Source organism: Dendrobates tinctorius, unplaced genomic scaffold (genome assembly GCF_039654945.1).
Source record: "Dendrobates tinctorius isolate UK_male_01 unplaced genomic scaffold, ASM3965494v1 ptg000071l, whole genome shotgun sequence".
In the NCBI taxonomy this organism is placed as follows: Eukaryota; Metazoa; Chordata; class Amphibia; order Anura; family Dendrobatidae; genus Dendrobates; species Dendrobates tinctorius.
This window is the reverse complement of record NW_027361739.1, coordinates 4,965,711-4,987,113: the sequence shown is the minus strand read 5'-3', so window position 1 is coordinate 4,987,113 and position 21,403 is coordinate 4,965,711.

The following is a 21,403-nucleotide window of genomic DNA, read 5'->3' as shown; positions in this document are numbered from 1 at the left end:
TTGCCTGCAGTAAATAGGATGTGTTCCATCCATGGAACACTATGATAGGATTCATTCCTGTAATGTATAATAATTAGATCTGTCTCTTTAAGCAAGCCAGACTTATGGGACTTGGAGGGTGGAGACAAGAGGGATGAGAAGGGAAGTTTCAGTTTCACTTCTGGTAACATGGGAATGCAAGTGTTATGCTGTGTGCTGGAGGATGAAGAATAAAACATATCTAAAGTTTAATACCTTGAATTCTTCATAACATGTGGATATTACAACTGGCGACGAGGATGGGATATAATCACCTACTGCTGTGAGTACGGACTCTATTTTACCGCTTCACACGCCAGCACCACTGAGAGACTCTATCATGGCTGACTACTTGCACACATTCCCACAGTTTGATATGACTGATGTCATTAATCTCTCCCATAACTGGAGAAAATGGCTAAACAGATTTGAGAATTTCCTAGAAGCCATGGACATAAAGGAAGAGAAAAGAAAGAGAGCTTTGCTCCTGCATTGTGCAGGCACAGGAGTCTATGACATATACAGTACGTTACCTGCAGCAGAAACAGACACATACAGCAGCTGCACTAAAGCTCTCACTGGCTATTTCAACCCCAAACAGAATATCAGATATGAAAGATATAAATTCAGGATTGCCAAGCAGCTTCCAGAAGAGTCCATAGACACTTATGTCACACGGCTGAAAGAGTTAGCACATGGATGTGCCTTTACAGATGTAGATGATGAAATCCTAACTCAAATAATTGTCACCTGCTCGTCTAATAACCTAAGGCATAAGGCTCTGCAGCAGGATATCTCTCTACATGATTTGCTCAAAATGGCCCGTGCTATAGAAATAGCAGATCATCAGGCTACCGTAATGGAGAATGGGGATAAATTACATGTGCATAATCTCAAACAGAAAAATTTACCAGACAAACAAGCCCAGAAACAGAAAAAATGTTATAGATGTGGACAGGATTTCCCTCACCACCAGAACAAATGTCCAGCTATGGGACAAACCTGCAGTAAATGTGAAAAAGGGAATCATTTTGCAGCTGTTTGCAAATCAGCGCACTACAAGCCTCCGCTGCTTATGACAAAATCTGCAGATGTAAAAGTGATAAATCAGGACACAGAAGAAATGTCTGCGACTGAGAACTATGTGTTCACTACCTCTGTCACTGGTTCAGTACAGTCTCCCTGTGTTACACTCTCAATCTGCAACACTGACATTACCTTTACAATAGATACAGGAGCTTCAGTGGATATCATAGATGGCACTACATATGAACAATTGAAAACAAGGCCAGTCTTACAACAAGTGCAGACTAAAATCTTTCCTTATGGATCTAAAACACCTCTAGCTATAATGGGACAATTTGATGCTGAAATTAGATATAAAGAAAACAGGCAGAAAACCACTTTCCACACATTACAAGGATCGGGAGGATGTCTTCTCAGCTATCACACTGCCTTGGAGCTAGGGCTCATCCAGATTATTCATACCATAACTGACCTTGCGGATATGGATGTACAAACTATGGTGAACAGCTTTCCCTCCCTATTTAGTGGTTTGGGAAAACTAAAGGACTCTCAAGTACACCTTCATGTGGATGACAATGTTCGTCCAGTAGCCCAGCCTCACAGGCGTATTCCATTTCACCTGAGACAGAAGGTAGAAAAGGAACTCCAATTGCTCATGGATGAGGACGTTATTGAAACTGTTACTGGTCCCACTCCGTGGGTCTCTCCACTTGTGGTAGTTCCAAAACCAAAGACTCCTGATCAAGTGAGACTGTGTGTTGACATGCACTTGCCCAACACCGCTATCCAGAGGGAAAGACATATCTCACCTACGATTGATGACATTATTCATTTATTAAATGGAGCCACCGTCTTTTCAAAGCTCGACCTCAATAAGGGATATCATCAATTAGAACTGAGTCCAGAGTCCCGATATTTGACCACATTTTCCACCCATGTGGGCCTCAGAAGATACAAAAGATTGACTTTTGGAGTCTGCTCAGCAGCAGAAATTTTTCAGGATGCAATAAGGAGTGTCATTCAACACATCCCAAATGCCTTTAATTACAGTGATGACATATTGGTTTTTGGTAAAACTCAAGCTGAGCATAATCGTGCTCTATATGCTATCTTCGAATGCCTGCTTTCTGCTGGACTCACTTTAAACAAAGAGAAGTGCGAGTTTGACAAGGGTTCATTAGATTTCTATGGTCACATCTTCTCGGCAAAAGGAGTACAACCAGACCCCAAGAAAGTGGAAGCTATCAGAACAGCCTCAATTCCACAGGATGCTAGTGAAGTGCGTTCTTTCCTTGGAATGGCAAGTTACTGTGCTAGATATATTCCGAATTTTTCAACAATCAGCAATCCACTACGGGAACTTACAAAACAAAGTTGTATTTTTCAATGGTCTCAAGGCTGTCAGGCCTCTTTTGAAACAATTAAAAATGAACTCTGCTCGACAACCACTATGGCTTATTTTGATCCAGCTCTTCGAACTGAACTGATTGTGGACGCCAGTCCCGTGGGACTGGGTGCTATTCTAGCGCAATACAAGGATAACAATCAAAATCCTCACATCATTTCTTATGCAAGTAAGAGCTTAACAAACACTGAAAGAAAATATTCTCAACCTGAAAAAGAAAGCTTGGCAGTTGTCTGGGGATGTGAACACTTTCACTTATTTCTCTATGGAGCTCCCTTCACCATTGTCACAGATCATCAAGCACTTCTTACAATTTTTGGAAATCCCAGAGCTAAAATGCCTGCACGAATTGAACGATGGGGCCTACGTCTACAGGACTACAACTATAAAATTGTTCACAAACCTGGAAAATACAGCAATCCGGCTGATTATCTTTCAAGACATCCTACTAATGATGATATACCTGTGCATTCCTCCATTGAAGAATACCTACGTTTTGTTACAGATCATGCCGTGCCAAAAGCACTTTCTCTTGATCAATTTATAAATGAAACAACAAAAGACAAGACACTCTGTGCCCTAATACAAATCACCAAAATCGAAGGTGGCATGAAATTCAAAAAGAAAAATTTCCTGATTCTGAGATTGATCTGAAAGAGTTAAAACTATTCTCAAACGTACGTGAGGAATTATCAGTCACTGAAGAACACCTCATTCTTCGAGGTACCAAACTAGTTGTACCTAAGACTTTGCGTAACTTAGTCATACAGATAGCACATGAAGGTCATTTAGGAATTGTTGGCACAAAGAAGTTACTCAGAGAAAAAGTGTGGTTCCCAAATATGGATCACTTGGTGGAAGAAAAGATTAGACGCTGTTCTACTTGTCAATTAATCACTCCATCATCAAACTTAGAGCCATTACAAATGTCCCCGTTACCCACTGCTGTCTGGGAGGAAGTGGCAGTCGATATATATATGGACCATTGCCAAATGGCCAATACATTCTCGTAACAATTGATGAATATTCTCGATACCCTGTCATTTCATTTATCTCTTCAACATCTGCTAATAATGTCATACCAGAGCTGGACGACATTTTCCCGGCATATGGTATTCCAAAAGTGGTCAAAACAGACAATGGACCTCCATTCAATGGACATGTGTTTACACAATTTTCTGAATACTTGGGATTCAATCACAGGAAAATCACACCTTGCTGGCCGCAAGCCAATGGAATTGTGAAACGTTTTATGCGCACTCTGGGGAAACGTATCAAGGCAGCGAGTCTGGAGCACATCCCACTGAAACAGTCATTATACAAATTCATGCGTAATTACCGCAATACGCCACACTCCACTACTAATGCTGCTCCAGCTCATTTAATGTTCAGCAGAACCCTGCGTATACGTCTCCCTGAAGTGACCAGCCATCCCCGACCGAGTGACTCCTCAGTGAGATCCACAGATTTCTCCAACAAACAAGCCATGAAACGTTATGCAGACAGAAGGCGAAGGACACAGTCAAGTGCCATCGAAAGAGGGGATGTCGTGGTGATACGTCAAAGACCAACCAACAAGACCTCACCTGTATATGGTCCTGCAAAATATTATGTTACCAAAAGGAAAGGCAGCATGATCACAGCTGAACGAGATGGACACTCCATAACGTGAAATTCTTCATATTTTAAAGTCATACCGCAGAATGATGACAATGAACTCTCTTTGGTGGAAGATTTGGTATCCGATGGTGGAGAGGACCAACAAGAGGTAGCTGGTCCATCAACAATGAACTCTCTCAATGAGCCCAGACGTTATCCTACACGAGAGAGAAGAGCTCCATCGAGGCTTATTGAAGAAGTGTAACTACAGTTTTGTGTGTTTTTTTTTTTTTGTTGTTTGTTTCTCTGGTTTTAGAATTGAACAAATAAGACAAAACGGACATATGATTTCTTTGGACGTTTTCATGTTGTTGCATTTATCAGTAATATAGATTATTTATAAAAAAAAAAAAAAAAAAGGGGATGATGTAATGTATAATAATTAGATCTGTCTCTTTAAGCAAGCCAGACTTATGGGACTTGGAGGGTGGAGACAAGAGGGATGAGAAGGGAAGTTTCAGTTTCACTTCTGGTAGCATGGGGAATGCAAGTGTTATGCTGTGTGCTGGAGGACGAAGAATAAAACATATCTAAAGTTTAATACCTTGAATTCTTCATAACGTGTGGATATTACAATTCCATTCATAGAACACAATGCTTGGATGTGTTCTATTCCTGGAACACTTTGTATCACTGGAACAATGGGACCACGTGTCACAATGGGCAACCCAGAGTCTGTAGCAGCTGCGCAGTAGTAGTCAGCTTCAGTCTGCTGAGGGAGCCTCAGCAGACAGGTGGGGGGATGCTCGCTCGCTCGCTCGCTCAGTATCGGCAGTTTCTCTGAGAATGGTGCATTCACTCTCTTAACCCCTTCGCACCCGAGCCTGTTTTTGCCTTCGTGACCGGGCCAATTTTTTCAATTCTGACCAGTGTCACTTTATGAGGTCATAACTCTAGAACGCTTCAACGGATCCTACTGATTCTGACATTGTTTTCTCATGACATATTGTACTTCATGATGGTGGTAAAAATTTTTAGATATGATCTGCACTTATTTGTTAAAAAAATTAAAATTTGGCAAAAATGTAGAAAATTTTGCATTTTTCGAACTTTTAATTTTTATGCCCTTAAATCAGAGAGTGATATCGCACAAAATAGTTAATAAATAACATTTCCCACATGTCTACTTTACATCTGCACAATTTTGGAAACATAATTTTTTTTTTTAGGAAGTTATAAGGGTTAAAAGTTGACCAGCGATTTCTCATTTTTACAACAAAATTTGCAACACCATTTTTTTTAGGGACCACCTCACATTTGAAGTGAGTTTGGGGGGTCAATATGACAGAAAATACCCAAAATTGACACCATTCTAAAAACTGCACCTCTCAATGTACTCAAAACCACATTCAAGAAGTTTATTAACCCTTCAGGTGCTTCACATGAATGAATGGAATATGGAAGGAAAAAATAAACATTTAACTTTTTTTCACAAACATTTTACTTCAAAACCATTTTTTTTTATTTTCACAAGTGTAAAAAGAGAAAATGAACCACTAAATTTTTTGTGCAATTTCTCCCGAATACGCCAATACCCCGTATGTGGGGCTAAACCACTGTTTGAGCACACGTCAGAGCTCAGAACGGAAGGAGTGCCGTTTGACTTTTTCAATGCAGAATTGGCTGGAATTGAGATCGGATGCCATGTCGCATTTGGAGAGCCCCTGATGTACCTAAACAGTGGAAACCCCCCACAAGTGACCCCATTTTGGAAATTAGACCCCCCAAGGGACTTAGCTAGATGTGTGGTGAGCACTTTGAACCCCCAAGTGTTTCACTAAAGTTTATAATGTAGAGCCGTGAAAATAAAAAAAAATCATTTTTTTTCCACAAAAATGATCTTTTAGCCCCCAATTTTTATTTTCACAAGGGTAACAGGAGAAATTGGACCCTAAGAGTTGTTGTCCAATTTGTCCTGAGTACGCTGGTACGCCATATGTTGGAGAAAACTACTGTTTGGGCACACGGTGGGGCTCGGAAGGGAAGTAGTGACGTTCTGAAATGCAGACGTTGATGGAATGGTCTGCGGGTGTCATGTCGCGTTTGCAGAGCCCCTGATGTACCTAAACAGTGGCAACCCCCCACAAGTGACCCCATTTTGGAAACTAGACCCCCCAAGGAACTTATATAGATGTGTGGTGAGCACTTTGAACCCACAAGTGTTTCAGTATAGTTTATAATGTAGAGGCGTGAAAATAAAAAAATCATTTTTTTTCCACAAAAATTATCTTTTAGCCCCCAATTTTTATTTTCACAAGGGTAACAGGAGAAATTGGACCCTAAGAGTTGTTGTCCAATTTGTCCTGAGTACGCTGGTACGCCATATGTTGGAGAAAACTACTGTTTGGGCACACGGTGGGGATCGGAAGGGAAGTAGTGACGTTCTGAAATGCAGACTTTGATGGAATGGTCTGCGGGTGTCATGTCGCGTTTGCAGAGCCCCTGATGTACCTAAACAGTGGCAACCCCCCACAAGTGACCCCATTTTGGAAACTAGACCCCCCAAGGAACTTATATAGATGTGTGGTGAGCACTTTGAACCCCCAAGTGTTTCAGTATAGTTTATAATGTAGAGGCGTGAAAATAAAAAAATCATTTTTTTTCCACAAAAATTATCTTTTAGCCCCCAATTTTTATTTTCACAAGGGTAACGGGAGAAATTGGACCCTAAGAGTTGTTGTCCAATTTGTCCTGAGTCCTGAGTACGCTGGTACCCTATATGTGGGAGAAAACTACTGTTTGGGCACACGGTGGGTCTCGGAAGGGAAGTAGTGACGTTCTGAAATGCAGACTTTGATGGAATGGTCTGCGGGCGTCATATTGCATTTACAGAGCCCCTGATGTACCTAAACAGTGGAAACCCCCAATTCTAATTCCAACCCTAACCCCAGCACACCCCTAACCCTAATCTCAGCCCTAACCATAACCCTAACCACAAACCTAACACCAACACACCCATAACCTTAATCCCAGCCCTAGCCCTAGCCCTAACCCTAACCCCAACCCTAGCCCTAGCCCTAACCCTAGCCCTAGCCCTAGCCCCTGCATTTTTTTTTTTTTTTACTTTTTTTTTTATTTTTGTCACAAGATCGCTGCCCTGCGATCTGATTCATAGTAACGCCACTTCACCTCTGATCATCTGTCAGTGTGAGATCAGAGGAGAAGCAGCGTTACTATGTGACAAGATCGCTGCCTGGCACATAATAACGCGACTTCTCCTCTGATCTCACAATGACAGATGATCAGAGGTGAAGCAGCGTTACTGTGTGACAAGATCGCTGCCTGGCACAGCTGTGCCAGGCAGCGATCAGCTGTGCCAGGCAGCGATCTAGTCACACAATAACGCTGCTTCACCTCTAATCAGCTGTCAGTGTTAGATCAGAGGGAGAAGCCGCGTTACAATGAGGGAGATCGCCGGGAAACAAGCAGCTTTCCCAGCGATCGCTCCGATTGGCTGCTGTGACGCTGACGTCATCGGGACCTGAACCAATCAGGTCTCGATGACGTCGGGGGTCCCAGCATGCATTGCGCACCGGGATCCCCGCGTTGTAAGGTATGTGGGGGTCCCGGGGGGCACAAAACCGCCGACAGTAGACAAAGCCCAGCAAGCGCCAACGTTTATCTACTGTGGGCGGTCGTGAAGAGGTTAAGCGGTTTCCAAAGACAGATTGATTTGAAATCGGGATACTCAAGTAGTGTTTTCAAAGCATTATTTGAATGCTTTTTTCAAATGTCGCTGCTCTGCAATTAGTTTTTCGTGGTCCAAGTTGCACATTTCCAATTCCTTAGCCTTGATTTAACTTGACCAACTCTTCTACTACAGCAAGTGCTATTCACCTCTATATGGAAGGCATTGGACTGTATTCATTCTGTCATTTAATTAACGATCTATCTTGTCCTTTGCTGCTTGGTAGGTACAGGTGTGATAAGCTGCAGTAATGTGTTTGGCTTTGGATAGCTACATTTCTGCACACCCACCTGCTACAAGGCCTGCAGCCCCTTCCCCTCAGTACTTCCCCAGCCTTATTTCAAGCATTCAATTCCTACCACATCCCTCATGCAATGATATGTCATTTCATTTTTGAAACATTGTCCCCCTCTTGTGGCCTTTCAACTTTGAAATTTACTGTTCAATTTTGAATGAATTCATATATGAATTAAATGGAAAAGCAACAAATCATCTGGCGAGTTATTTGAATGTTCGGCCTACGTCCACCTGTCTGACAGACGGTATTCTAGTGGTTTGTAGCAGGAGCAGCAGCTAGGTGCGCTGCTTGCCTGCAGTAAATAGGATGTGTTCCAACCTGGGAACACTATGATAGGATTCATTCCATTCATAGAACACAATGCTTGGATGTGTTCTATTCCTGGAACACTTTGGATCACTGGAACAATGGGACCACGTGTCACAATGGGCAACCCAGAGTCTGTAGCAGCTGCGCAGTAGTAGTCAGCTTCAGTCTGCTGAGGGAGCCTCAGCAGACAGGTGGGGGGATGCTCGCTCGCTCGCTCAGTATCGGCAGTTTCTCTGAGAATGGTGCACTCACTCTCTTAAGCGGTTTCCAAAGACAGATTGATTTGAAATCGGGATACGCAAGTAGTGTTTTCAAAGCATTATTTGAATGCTTTTTTCAAATGTCGCTGCTCTGCAATTAGTTTTTCTTGGTCCAAGTTGCACATTTCCAATTCCTTAGCTTTGATTTAACTTGACCAACTCTTCTACTACTGCAAGTGCTATTCTCCTCTATATGGAAGGCATTGCACTGTATTCAATCTGTCATTTAATTAACGATCTATCTTGTCCTTTGCTGCTTGGTAGGTACAGGTGTGATAAGCCGCAGTAATGTGTTTGGCTTTGGATAGCTACATTTCTGCACACCCACCTGCTACAAGGCCTGCAGCCCCTTCCCCTCAGTACTTCCCCAGCCTTAATTCAAGCATTCAATTCCTACCACATCCCTCATGCAATGATATGTCATTTCATTTTTGAAACATTGTCCTCCTCTTGTGGCCTTTCAGCTTTGAAATTTACTGTTCAATTTTGAATGAATTCATATATGAATTAAATGGAAAAGCAACAATTCATCTGGCGAGTTATTTGAATGTTCGGCCTACGTCCACCTGTCTGACAGATGGTATTCTAGTGGCTTGTAGCAGCAGCAGCAGCTAGGTGCGCTGCTTGCCTGCAGTAAATAGGATGTGTTCCATCCATGGAACACTATGATAGGATTCATTCCATTCATAGAACACAATGCTTGGATGTGTTCTATTCCTGGAACACTTTGGATCCCTAGAACAATGGGACCACGTGTCACAATGGGCAACCCAGAGTCTGTAGCAGCTGCGCAGTAGTAGTCAGCTTCAGTCTGCTGAGGGAGCCTCAGCAGACAGGTGGGGGGATGCTCGCTCGCTCGCTCGCTCAGTATCGGCAGTTTCTCTGAGAATGGTGCATTCACTCTCTTAAGCGGTTTCCAAGGACAGATTGAATTGAAATCGGGATACTCAAGTAGTGATTTCAAAGCATTATTTGAATGCTTTTTTCAAATGTCGCTGCTCTGCAATTAGTTTTTCTTGGTCCAAGTTGCACATTTCCAATTCCTTAGCTTTGATTTAACTTGACCAACTCTTCTACTACTGCAAGTGCTATTCTCCTCTATATGGAAGGCATTGCACTGTATTCAATCTGTCATTTAATTAACGATCTATCTTGTCCTTTGCTGCTTGGTAGGTACAGGTGTGATAAACTGCAGTAATGTGTTTGGCTTTGGATAGCTACATTTCTGCACACCCACCTGCTACAAGGCCTGCAGCCCCTTCCCCTCAGTACTTCCCCAGCCTTAATTCAAGCATTCAATTCCTATCACATTCAACTCTGCAAGCTTATATCTGGTAACCAGCTTTTCCAATCTCTGCTCTGAATCCACTCCTGTGTCTCCATTCAATGTCAGCAAGCAGTTAATCCTGAATGCTATCTATGTGTTTTCAACTCTGCAAGCTTATATCTGGTAACCAGCTTTTCCAATCTCTGCTCTGAATCCACTCGTGTCTCCATTCAATGTCAGCAAGCAGTTAATCCTGAATGCTATCTATGTGTTTTCAACTCTGCAAGCTTATATCTGGTAACCAGCTTTTCCAATCTCTGCTCTGAATCCACTCCTGTGTCTCCATTCAATGTCAGCAAGCAGTTAATCCTGAATGCTATCTATGTGTTTTCAACTCTGCAAGCTTATATCTGGTAACCAGCTTTTCCAATCTCTGCTCTGAATCCACTCCTGTGTCTCCATTCAATGTCAGCAAGCAGTTAATCCTGAATGCTATCTATGTGTTTTCAACTCTGCAAGCTTATATCTGGTAACCAGCTTTTCCAATCTCTGCTCTGAATCCACTCCTGTGTCTCCATTCAATGTCAGCAAGCAGTTAATCCTGAATGCTATCTATGTGTTTTCAACTCTGCAAGCTTATATCTGGTAACCAGCTTTTCCAATCTCTGCTCTGAATCCACTCCTGTGTCTCCATTCAATGTCAGCAAGCAGTTAATCCTGAATGCTATCTATGTGTTTTCAACTCTGCAAGCTTATATCTGGTAACCAGCTTTTCCAATCTCTGCTCTGAATCCACTCCTGTGTCTCCATTCAATGTCAGCAAGCAGTTAATCCTGAATGCTATCTATGTGTTTTCAACTCTGCAAGCTTATATCTGGTATATAGTTATTTCAACTTACTCTGCTTGTCCCCTTATGTTGTGAGGTCAAGAAACTTTTCAAAGTGCTTTATGATCCATGTAGTGCTGGACATGTGTTTATTTGACCACAACATTTTATTGGGTCCTGGTGTCTCAATTTAGTGTGATTGATTAACGAGAAGAGAGAGCCAAAAAAAAAAACAAAAAAAAAAACTTAGCCTTAACCTCCTATATATTCAGACATAGCTAGGGGGAGCATTTATGCAGGGGTGGCATTTATGCACATGTAATCGAAGTACATGTATCAAAGTACTTCTGGCAGTTATAACATGGAAGTTAGACAGGGCAGGAGACAGGTAAGACATTTATATACATCTACTCCCTGTACATTTGGAGTACAACAAATATATACCATATGCATTTGTGTAATTTATATCCTGGCCGCTGCATTCACACACATCCACCGCCCTGGCATTAACTCTCCACACTCCATCCATATTGGCCCCTCGCTTCTTTCCTCTCCTATGTATAGCACTCATGCTCTTTTCACATTGTTAAATTGCACAGATCCAGCCAGTCCCACCATTCAACACCAGAGACGCTCTCACAAATCACTTAACCATCTGCTCACTCTTTCTATCCTCCTTCTCCTAGTTGCAGGAGACATTGCTCCCAACCCTGGTCCCCCATGTTATAGAAAGTCAAACCCCCCCACTGCTACACTCAGAAACCCCTCTAATCTTATTAATATTCCCTGCATGCCATCTGTCTCTCTTAATTGTGCACTTTGGAATTCTCGCTCAGTGTGTAACAAACTCTCCTTCATTCATGACTTCTTCATTTCTAATTCTCTTAACCTTCTGGCTCTTACTGAAACCTGGATCCAGCAGTCAGATACTACCGCTGCTGCTGCTCTTTCATACGGGGGGCTACACTTCTCTCATACCCCAAGATCAGACAATAGAGCTGGTGGAGGCGTTGGTCTGCTCCTATCACCAAAATGTACCTTTCAGGTTATCCCTCAACTACCCTCACTTGTCTTCCCTTCTTTTGAGGTCCATGCCGTCAGACTCTACACCCCCTTCTCCATGCGAGTGGCGGTGGTATATCGTCCTCCTTGCCCCTCCCATCAGTTCCTGGATCATTTTGCCACTTGGCTTCCACATTTTCTCTCCTGTGACATCCCTACCCTCATCATGGGAGATTTCAACATCCCCATTGCTCTTCCCCTCTCCCCATCTGCTACTCACCTTTTATCTCTAACCTCCTCATTTGGCCTTTCGCAGCTTACTAATTCTCCAACGCATGAAGACGGAAACTCCCTCGACTTGGTCTTCTCTCGGCTTTGTGCAGTGGATGATTTTGCAAACTCCCCTCTCCCGCTCTCTGACCACAATCTTCTTTCATTCTCTATAAAGAACTGCCAGGCTGCTCAGGTCACCCCCACTGTCCAGACTTATAGAAACACACAGGCCATTAACACCCAGAAACTTCTGAAGAACTTGCAGTCTTCATTGGCCCCTATCTCCTCCCTCTCATGTCCTGATTCTGCTTTGAAGCATTACAATGAAACACTTCAAACTGCCCTGGATGAATTTGCACCCCCTATAAATAGAACACCACAACGCAGACGGCGACAACCCTGGCACACGGTGCAAACACGTTTCCTGCAGCGGTGCTCCAGGTGCGCCGAACGTCTGTGGAGAAAATCCAATCTACACGAAGATTTCATCCATTTTAAGTTTATGCTTAGAACATACAACACTGCCCTTCACCTCTCCAAACAAACCTATTTCAACACCCTCATCATCTCACTGTCCAATAACCCGAAACGTCTCTTTGACACTTTTCATTCTCTACTCAATCCAAGAGTACAGGCCCCAACCACTGAGCTCCGAGCTGACGATCTGGCCAATTACTTCAAAGAAAAAATTGACCAGATCCGACAGGAAATTATCTCCAAATCCCCTCATACCATGCACTGTCCTCCCTCCCCCACTGCATCTAACTCACTCTCTGATTTTGAACCAGTCACAGAAGAAGAAGTAAGCAGGCTCCTTGCATCTTCTCGCCCAACTACTTGCACCAGTGACCCATTTCCGTCACATCTCCTCCAGTCCCTTTCCCCTGCTGTCACCCCTCACCTAACTAAAATATTTAACCTCTCTCTCTCTTCTGGTATTTTTCCCTCCTCATTTAAGCATGCCATCATACATCCACTACTTAAAAAACCATCCCTCGACCAAAATTGTGCCGCTAACTATAGACCTGTCTCTAATCTTCCCTTCATCTCTAAACTCCTGGAACGCCTGGTCCACTCCCGTCTTATCCGCTATCTCTCAGAAAACTCTGTTCTCGACCCTCTCCAATCCGGTTTCCGCTCTTTACACTCCACTGAAACTGCCCTCACTAAAGTCTCTAATGATCTGCTAACAGCTAAATCAAATGGTCATTACTCCATGCTAATTCTCTTGGATCTCTCTGCAGCATTCGACACTGTGGATCATCAGCTCCTCCTCACTATGCTCCGTTCCATTGGCCTCAAGGACACCGTTCTCTCCTGGTTCTCCTCCTATCTCTCCGACCGCTCCTTTACTGTTTCTTTTGCCGGTTCCTCCTCCTCTCACCTTCCTCTTACTGTTGGGGTTCCTCAAGGATCGGTTCTAGGCCCCCTCCTCTTCTCCTTGTACACTGCCCCTATTGGTCAAACAATCAGTAGATTTGGTTTCCAGTACCATCTCTATGCTGATGACACCAAATTATACGCTTCTTCTCCTGACATCACGCCAGCCTTTCTAGAAAACACTGGCGATTGTCTAAACGCTGTGTCTAATATCATGTCCTCACTATATCTGAAACTGAACCTATCAAAGACTGAACTCCTTGTGTTTCCTCCCGCTACTAATGTACCTACACCCAACATTGCCATTTCCGTCTGTGGTTCCACTATTACTCCCCAGCAACATGCCCGCTGTCTTGGGGTCATACTTGATTCCGAGCTTTCCTTTGCCCCCCACATTCGATCACTGGCTCGCTCTTGTCATCTGCACCTCAAAAACATTTCTAGAATTCGACCTTTTCTTACTTTTGACTCTGCAAAAACTCTTACTGTTTCTCTTATTCATTCTCGTCTCGACTATTGTAACTCTCTTCTATTCGGTCTCCCTCTTACAAAACTCTCCCCTCTCCAATCTGTCTTGAATGCTGCAGCCAGGATCATATTCCTCACCAATCGTTACACCGATGCCTCTACCTTGTGCCAGTCATTACACTGGCTACCCATCCACTCCAGAATTCAGTATAAACTTATTACCCTCACCCACAAAGCCCTCCATGGCTCAGCACCACCCTACATCTCCTCCCTTGTTTCAGTATACCACCCTACCCGCGCCCTCCGTTCTGCTGATGACCTGAGGTTAGTATCCTCAATAGTCAGAACCTCCCACTCCCGTCTCCAAGACTTTACACGTGCCGCGCCAATTCTTTGGAATGCACTTCCCAGGTCAATACGATTAGTCCCCAGTCCCCACAATTTTAAGCGTGTCCTGAAAACGCATTTATTCAGACTGGCCTATCGCCTCAACACATTAACCTAACCTATCCCTGTGTGGCAGAGCCAAAAATTTTACCATAACCAGGTTCCCAGCATCATGTTCCCACATGCTTTATGCATCCATTAGCCCTCTGTGTCTGTACTGTTACACACTTAACATTATGGCTGGTCCATACAATCAGGGCAACTGTTACCACCCACCTTTCGTGTCTACCTCTTTCCTCATAGACTGTAAGCTTGCGAGCAGGGCCCTCACTCCTCTTGGTATTTGTTATAATCTACTGTATGTGATTATTGTTATGCTGTAATGTCTATTGTCTGTACAAATCCCCTCTGAAATGTAAAGTGCTGCGGAATATGTCGGCGCTATAAAAATAAAATTTATTATTATTATTATTACCACATCCCTCATGCAATGATATGTCATTTCATTTTTGAAACATTGTCCTCCTCTTGTGGCCTTTCAACTTTGAAATTTACTGTTCAATTTTGAATGAATTCATATATGAATTAAATGGAAAAGCAACAATTCATCTGGCGAGTTATTTGAATGTTCGGCCTACGTCCACCTGTCTAACAAACGGTATTCTAGTGGCTTGTAGCAGCAGCAGCAGCTAGGTGCGCTGCTTGCCTGCAGTAAATAGGATGTGTTCCATCCATGGAACACTATGATAGGATTCATTCCATTCATAGAACACAATGCTTGGATGTGTTCTATTCCTGGAACACTTTGTATCACTGGAACAATGGGACCACGTGTCACAATGGGCAACCCAGAGTGTGTAGCAGCTGCGCAGTAGTAGACAGCTTCAGTCTGCTTAGGGAGCCTCAGCAGACAGGTGGGGGGATGCTCGCTCGCTCGCTCGCTCAGTATCGGCAGTTTCTCTGAGAATGGTGCAGCGGTTTCCAAAGACAGATTGATTTGAAATCGGGATATGCAAGTATTGTTTTCAAAGCATTATTTGAATGCTTTTTTCAAATGTCGCTGCTCTGCAATTAGTTTTTCTTGGTGCAAGTGGCACATTTCCAATTCCTTAGCCTTGATTTAACTTGACCAACTCTTCTACTACAGCAAGTGCTATTCACCTCTATATGGAAGGCATTGGACTTTATTCAATCTGTCATTTAATTAGCGATCTATCTTGTCCTTTGCTGCTTGGTAGGTACAGGTGTGATAAGCTGCAGTAATGTGTTTGGCTTTGGATAGCTACATTTCTGCACACCCACCTGCTACAAGGCCTGCTGCCCCTTCCCCTCAGTACTTCCCCAGCCTTAATTCATGCATTCAATTCCTACCACATCCCTCATGCAATGATATGTCATTTCATTTTTGAAACATTGTCCCCCTCTTGTGGCCTTTCAACTTTGAAATTTACTGTTCAATTTTGAATGAATTCATATATGAATTAAATGGAAAAGCAACAAATCATCTGGCGAGTTATTTGAATGTTCGGCCTACGTCCACCTGTCTGACAGACGGTATTCTAGTGGTTTGTAGCAGGAGCAGCAGCTAGGTGCGCTGATTGCCTGCAGTAAATAGGATGTGTTCCATCCATGGAACACTATGATAGGATTCATTCCATTCATAGAACACAATGCTTGGATGTGTTCTATTCCTGGAACACTTTGTATCACTGGAACAATGGGACCACGTGTCACAATGGGCAACCCAGAGTCTGTAGCAGCTGCGCAGTAGTAGTCAGCTTCAGTCTGCTGAGGGAGCCTCAGCAGACAGGTGGGGGGGGATGCTCGCTCGCTCGCTCAGTATTGGCAGTTTCTCTGAGAATGGTGCACTCACTCTCTTAAGCGGTTTCCAAAGACAGATTGAATTGAAATCGGGATACACAAGTAGTGTTTTCAAAGCATTATTTGAATGCTTTTTTCAAATGTCGCTGCTCTTCAATTAGTTTTTCTTGGTCCAAGTTGCACATTTCCAATTCCTTAGCCTTGATTTAACTTGACCAACTCTTCTACTACAGCAAGTGCTATTCACCTCTATATGGAAGGCATTGCACTGTATTCAATCTGTCATTTAATTAACGATCTATCTTGTCCTTTGCTGCTTGGTAGGTACAGGTGTGATAAGCTGCAGTAATGTGTTTGGCTTTGGATAGCTACATTTCTGCACACCCACCTGCTACAAGGTCTGCAGCCCCTTCCCCTCAGTACTACCCCAGCCTTATTTCAAGCATTCAATTCCTACCACATCCCTCATGCAATGATATGTCATTTCATTTTTGAAACATTGTCCCCCTCTTGTGGCCTTTCAACTTTGAAATTTACTGTTCAATTTTGAATGAATTCATATATGAATTAAATGGAAAAGCAACAATTTATCTGGCAAGTTATTTGAATGTTCGGCCTACGTCCACCTGTCTGACAGACGGTATTCTAGTGGCTTGTAGCAGCAGCAGCAGCTAGGTGCGCTGCTTGCCTGCAGTAAATAGGATGTGTTCCATCCGTGGAACACTATGATAGGATTCATTCCATTCATAGAACACAATGCTTGGATGTGTTCTATTCCTGGAACACTTTGGATAACTGGAACCATGGGACCACGTGTCACAATGGGCAACCTAGAGTCTGTAGCAGTTGCGCAGTAGTAGCTTCAGTCTGCTTAGGGAGCCTCAGCAGACAGGTGGGGGGGAAGCTCGCTCGCTCGCTCAGTATCGGCAGTTTCTCTGAGAATGGTGCACTCACTCTCTTAAGCGGTTTCCAAAGACAGATTGATTTGAAATCGGGATACGCAAGTAGTGTTTTCAAAGCATTATTTGAATGCTTTTTTCAAATGTCGCTGCTCTGCAATTAGTTTTTCTTGGTCCAAGTTGCACATTTCCAATTCCTTGATTTAACTTGACCAACTCTTCTACTACAGCAAGTGCTATTCACCTCTACATGGAAGGCATTGCACTGTATTCAATCTGTCATTTAATTAACGATCTATCTTGTCCTTTGCTGCTTGGTAGGTACAGGTGTGTTAAGCTGCAGTAATGTGTTTGGCTTTGGATAGCTACATTTCTGCACACCCACCTGCTACAAGGCCTGCAGCCCCTTCCCCTCAGTACTTCCCCAGCCTTAATTCAAGCATTCAATTCCTACCACATCCCTCATGCAATGATATGTCATTTCATTTTTGAAACATTGTCCCCCTCTTGTGGCCTTTCAACTTTGAAATTTACTGTTCAATTTTGAATGAATTCATATATGAATTAAATGGAAAAGCAACAATTTATCTGGCGAGTTATTTGAATGTTCGGCCTACGTCCACCTGTCTGACAGACGGTATTCTAGTGGCTTGTAGCAGCAGCAGCAGCTAGGTGCGCTGCTTGCCTGCAGTAAATACGATGTGTTCCATCCATGGAACACTATGATAGGATTCATTCCATTCATAGAACACAATGCTTGGATGTGTTCTATTCCTGGAACACTTTGGCTCACTGGAACAATGGGACCACGTGTCACAATGGGCAACCTAGAGTCTGTAGCAGCTGCGCAGTAGTAGTCAGCTTCAGTCTGCTGAGGGAGCCTCAGCAGACAGGTGGGGGGGATGCTCGCTCGCTCGGTATCGGCAGTTTCTCTGAGAATGGTGAACTCACTCTCTTAACCCCTTCACACCCGAGCCTGTTTTTGCCTTCGTGACCGGGCCAATTTTTTCAATTCTGACCAGTGTCACTTTATGAGGTCATAACTCTAGAACGCTTCAACGGATCCTACTGATTCTGACACTGTTTTCTCATGACATATTGTACTTCATGATGGTGGGAAAATTTTTTAGATATAATCTGCGCTTATTTGTTAAAAAAATCAAAATTTGGCAAAAATTTAGAAAATGTTGCAATTTTCAAACTTTTAATTTTTATGCCCTTAAATCAGAGAGTGATATCGCACAAAATAGTTTATAAATAACATTTCCCACATGTCTACTTTACATCTGCACAATTTTGGAAACATAATTTTTTTTTTTTTAGGAAGTTATAAGGGTTAAAAGTTGACCAGCGATTTCTCATTTTTACAACAAAATTTGCAACACCATTTTTTTTAGGGACCACCTCACATTTGAAGTGAGTTTGGGGGGTCAATATGACAGAAAATACCCAAAAGTGACACCATTCTAAAAACTGCACCTCTCCATGTACTCAAAACCACATTCAAGAAGTTTATTAACCCTTCAGGTGCTTCACATGAATGAATGGAATATGGAAGGAAAAAATAAACATTTACCTTTTTTTCACAAACATTTTACTTCAAAACCATTTTTTTTTATTTTCACAAGTGTAAAAAGAGAAAATGAACCACAAAATTTTTTGTGCAATTTCTCCCGAATATGCCAATACCCCTTATGTGGGGCTAAACCACTGTTGGAGCACACGGCAGAGCTCAGAACGGAAGGAGTGCCGTTTGACTTTTTCAATGCAGAATTGGCTGGAATTGATATCGGATGCAATGTCGCATTTGGTGAGCCCCTGATGTACCTAAACAGTGGAAACCCCCCACAAGTGACCCCATTTTGGAAATTAGACCCCCTCAAGGGACTTATCTAGATATGTGGTGAGCACTTTGAACCCCCAAGTGTTTCAGTAAAGTTTATAATGTAGAGGCGTGAAAATAAAAAAATCATTTTTTTTCCACAAACATGATCAATTAGTCCCCAATTTTTATTTTCACTAGGGTAACAGGAGAAATTGGACCCTAAGAGTTGTTGTCCAATTTGTCCTGAGTACGCTGGTACCCCATATGTGGGAGAAAACTACTGTTTGGGCACACGGTGGGGCTCGGAAGGGAAGTAGTGACATTCTGGAATACAGACTTTGATGGAATGGTCTGCGGGTGTCATATTGCATTTACAGAGTCCCTGATGTACCTAAACAGTGGAAACCCCCAATTCTAATTCCAACCCTAACCCCAACACACCCCTAACCCTAATCTCAGCCCTAACCATAACCCTAACCAAAAACCTAACACCAACACACCCATAACCTTAATCCCAGCCCTAGCCCTAACCCTAGCCCTAACCCTCGCCCTAACCCTAACCCTCGCCCTAACCCTAGCCCTAACCCTAACCCTAGCCCTAGCCCTAACCTGTGTACCTGCTTTTTTTTTCTTTACTTTTTTTTATTTTTGTGACAAGATCGCTGCCCTGATATCTGACTCATAGTAACGCCACTTCTACTCTGATCTCACACTGACAGATGATCAGAGGTGAAGCAGCGTTACTATGTGACAAGATCGCTGCCTGGCAAATAGTAACGCGACTTCTCCTCTTATCTCACAATGACAGATGATCAGAGGAGAAGCAGCGTTACTGTGTGACAAGATCGCTGCCTGGCACAGCTGTGCCAGGCAGCGATCAGCTGTGCCAGGCAGCGATCTAGTCACACAGTAACGCTGCTTCACCTCTGATCATCTGTCAGTGTTAGATCAGAGGAGAAGCCGAGTTACAATGAGTGAGATCGCCAGGAAACAAGCAGCTTTCCCAGCGATCGCTCCCATTGGCTGCTGTGACACTGACGTCATCAGGACCTGAACCAATCAGGTCTCGATGACGTCGGGGGTCCCAGCATGCATTGTGCACCGGGATCCCCACGTTGTAAGGTATGTGGGGGTCCCGGGGGGCACAAAACCGCCGACAGTAGATAAACGTCGGCGCTGCACAAAGCCCAGCAAGCGCCAACGTTTATCTACTGTGGGCGGTCGGAAAGAGGTTAAGCGGTTTCCAAAGACAGATTGAATTGAAATCGGGATACACAAGTAGTGTTTTCAAAGCATTATTTGAATGCTTTTTTCAAATGTCGCTGCTCTGCAATTAGTTTTTCTTGGTCCAAGTTGCACATTTCCAATTCCTTAGCCTTGATTTAACTTGACCAACTCTTCTACTACAGCAAGTGCTATTCACCTCTATATGGAAGGCATTGCACTGTATTCAATCTGTCATTTAATTAACGATCTATCTTGTCCTTTGCTGCTTGGTAGGTACAGGTGTGATAAGCTGCAGTAATGTGTTTGGCTTTGGATAGCTACATTTCTGCACACCCACCTGCTACAAGGCCTGCAGCCCCTTCCCCTCAGTACTTCCCCAGCCTTAATTCAAGCATTCAATTCCTACCACATCCCTCATGCAAGGATATGTCATTTCATTTTTGAAACATTGTCCCCCTCTTGTGGCCTTTCAACTTTGAAATTTACTGTTCAATTTTGAATGAATTCATATATGAATTAAATGGAAAAGCCACAATTTATCTGGCGAGTTATTTGAATGTTCGGCCTACGTCCACCTGTCTGACAGACAGTATTATAGTGGCTTGTAGCAGCAGCAGCTAGGTGCGCTGCTTGCCTGCAGTAAATAGGATGTGTTCCATCCATGGAACACTATGATAGGATTCATTCCATTCATAGAACACAATGCTTGGATGTGTTCTATTCCTGGAACACTTTGGATTACTGGAATAATGGGACCACGTGTCACAATGGGCAACCCAGAGTCTGTAGCAGCTGCGCAGTAGTAGTCAGCTTCAGTCTGCTGAGGGAGCCTCAGCAGACAGGTGGGGGGGATGCTCGCTCGCTCAGTATCGGCAGTTTCTCTGAGAATGGTGCACTCACTCTCTTAAGCGGTTTCCAAAGACAGATTGAATTGAAATCGGGATACACAAGTAGTGTTTTCAAAGCATTATTTGAATGCTTTTTTCAAATGTCGCTGCTCTGCAATTAGTTTTTCTTGGTCCAAGTTGCACATTTCCAATTCCTTAGCCTTGATTTAACTTGAACAACTTTTTTACTACAGCAAGTGCTATTCACCTCTATATGGAAGGCATTGCACTGTATTCAATCTGTCATTTAATTAACGATCTATCTTGTCCTTTGCTGCTTGGTAGGTACAGGTGTGATAAGCTGCAGTAATGTGTTTGGCTTTGGATAGCTACATTTCTGCACACCCACCTGCTACAAGGCCTGCAGCCCCTTCCCCTCAGTACTTCCCCAGCCTTAATTCAAGCATTCAATTCCTACCACATCCCTCATGCAATGATATGTCATTTCATTTTTGAAACATTGTCCCCCTCTTGTGG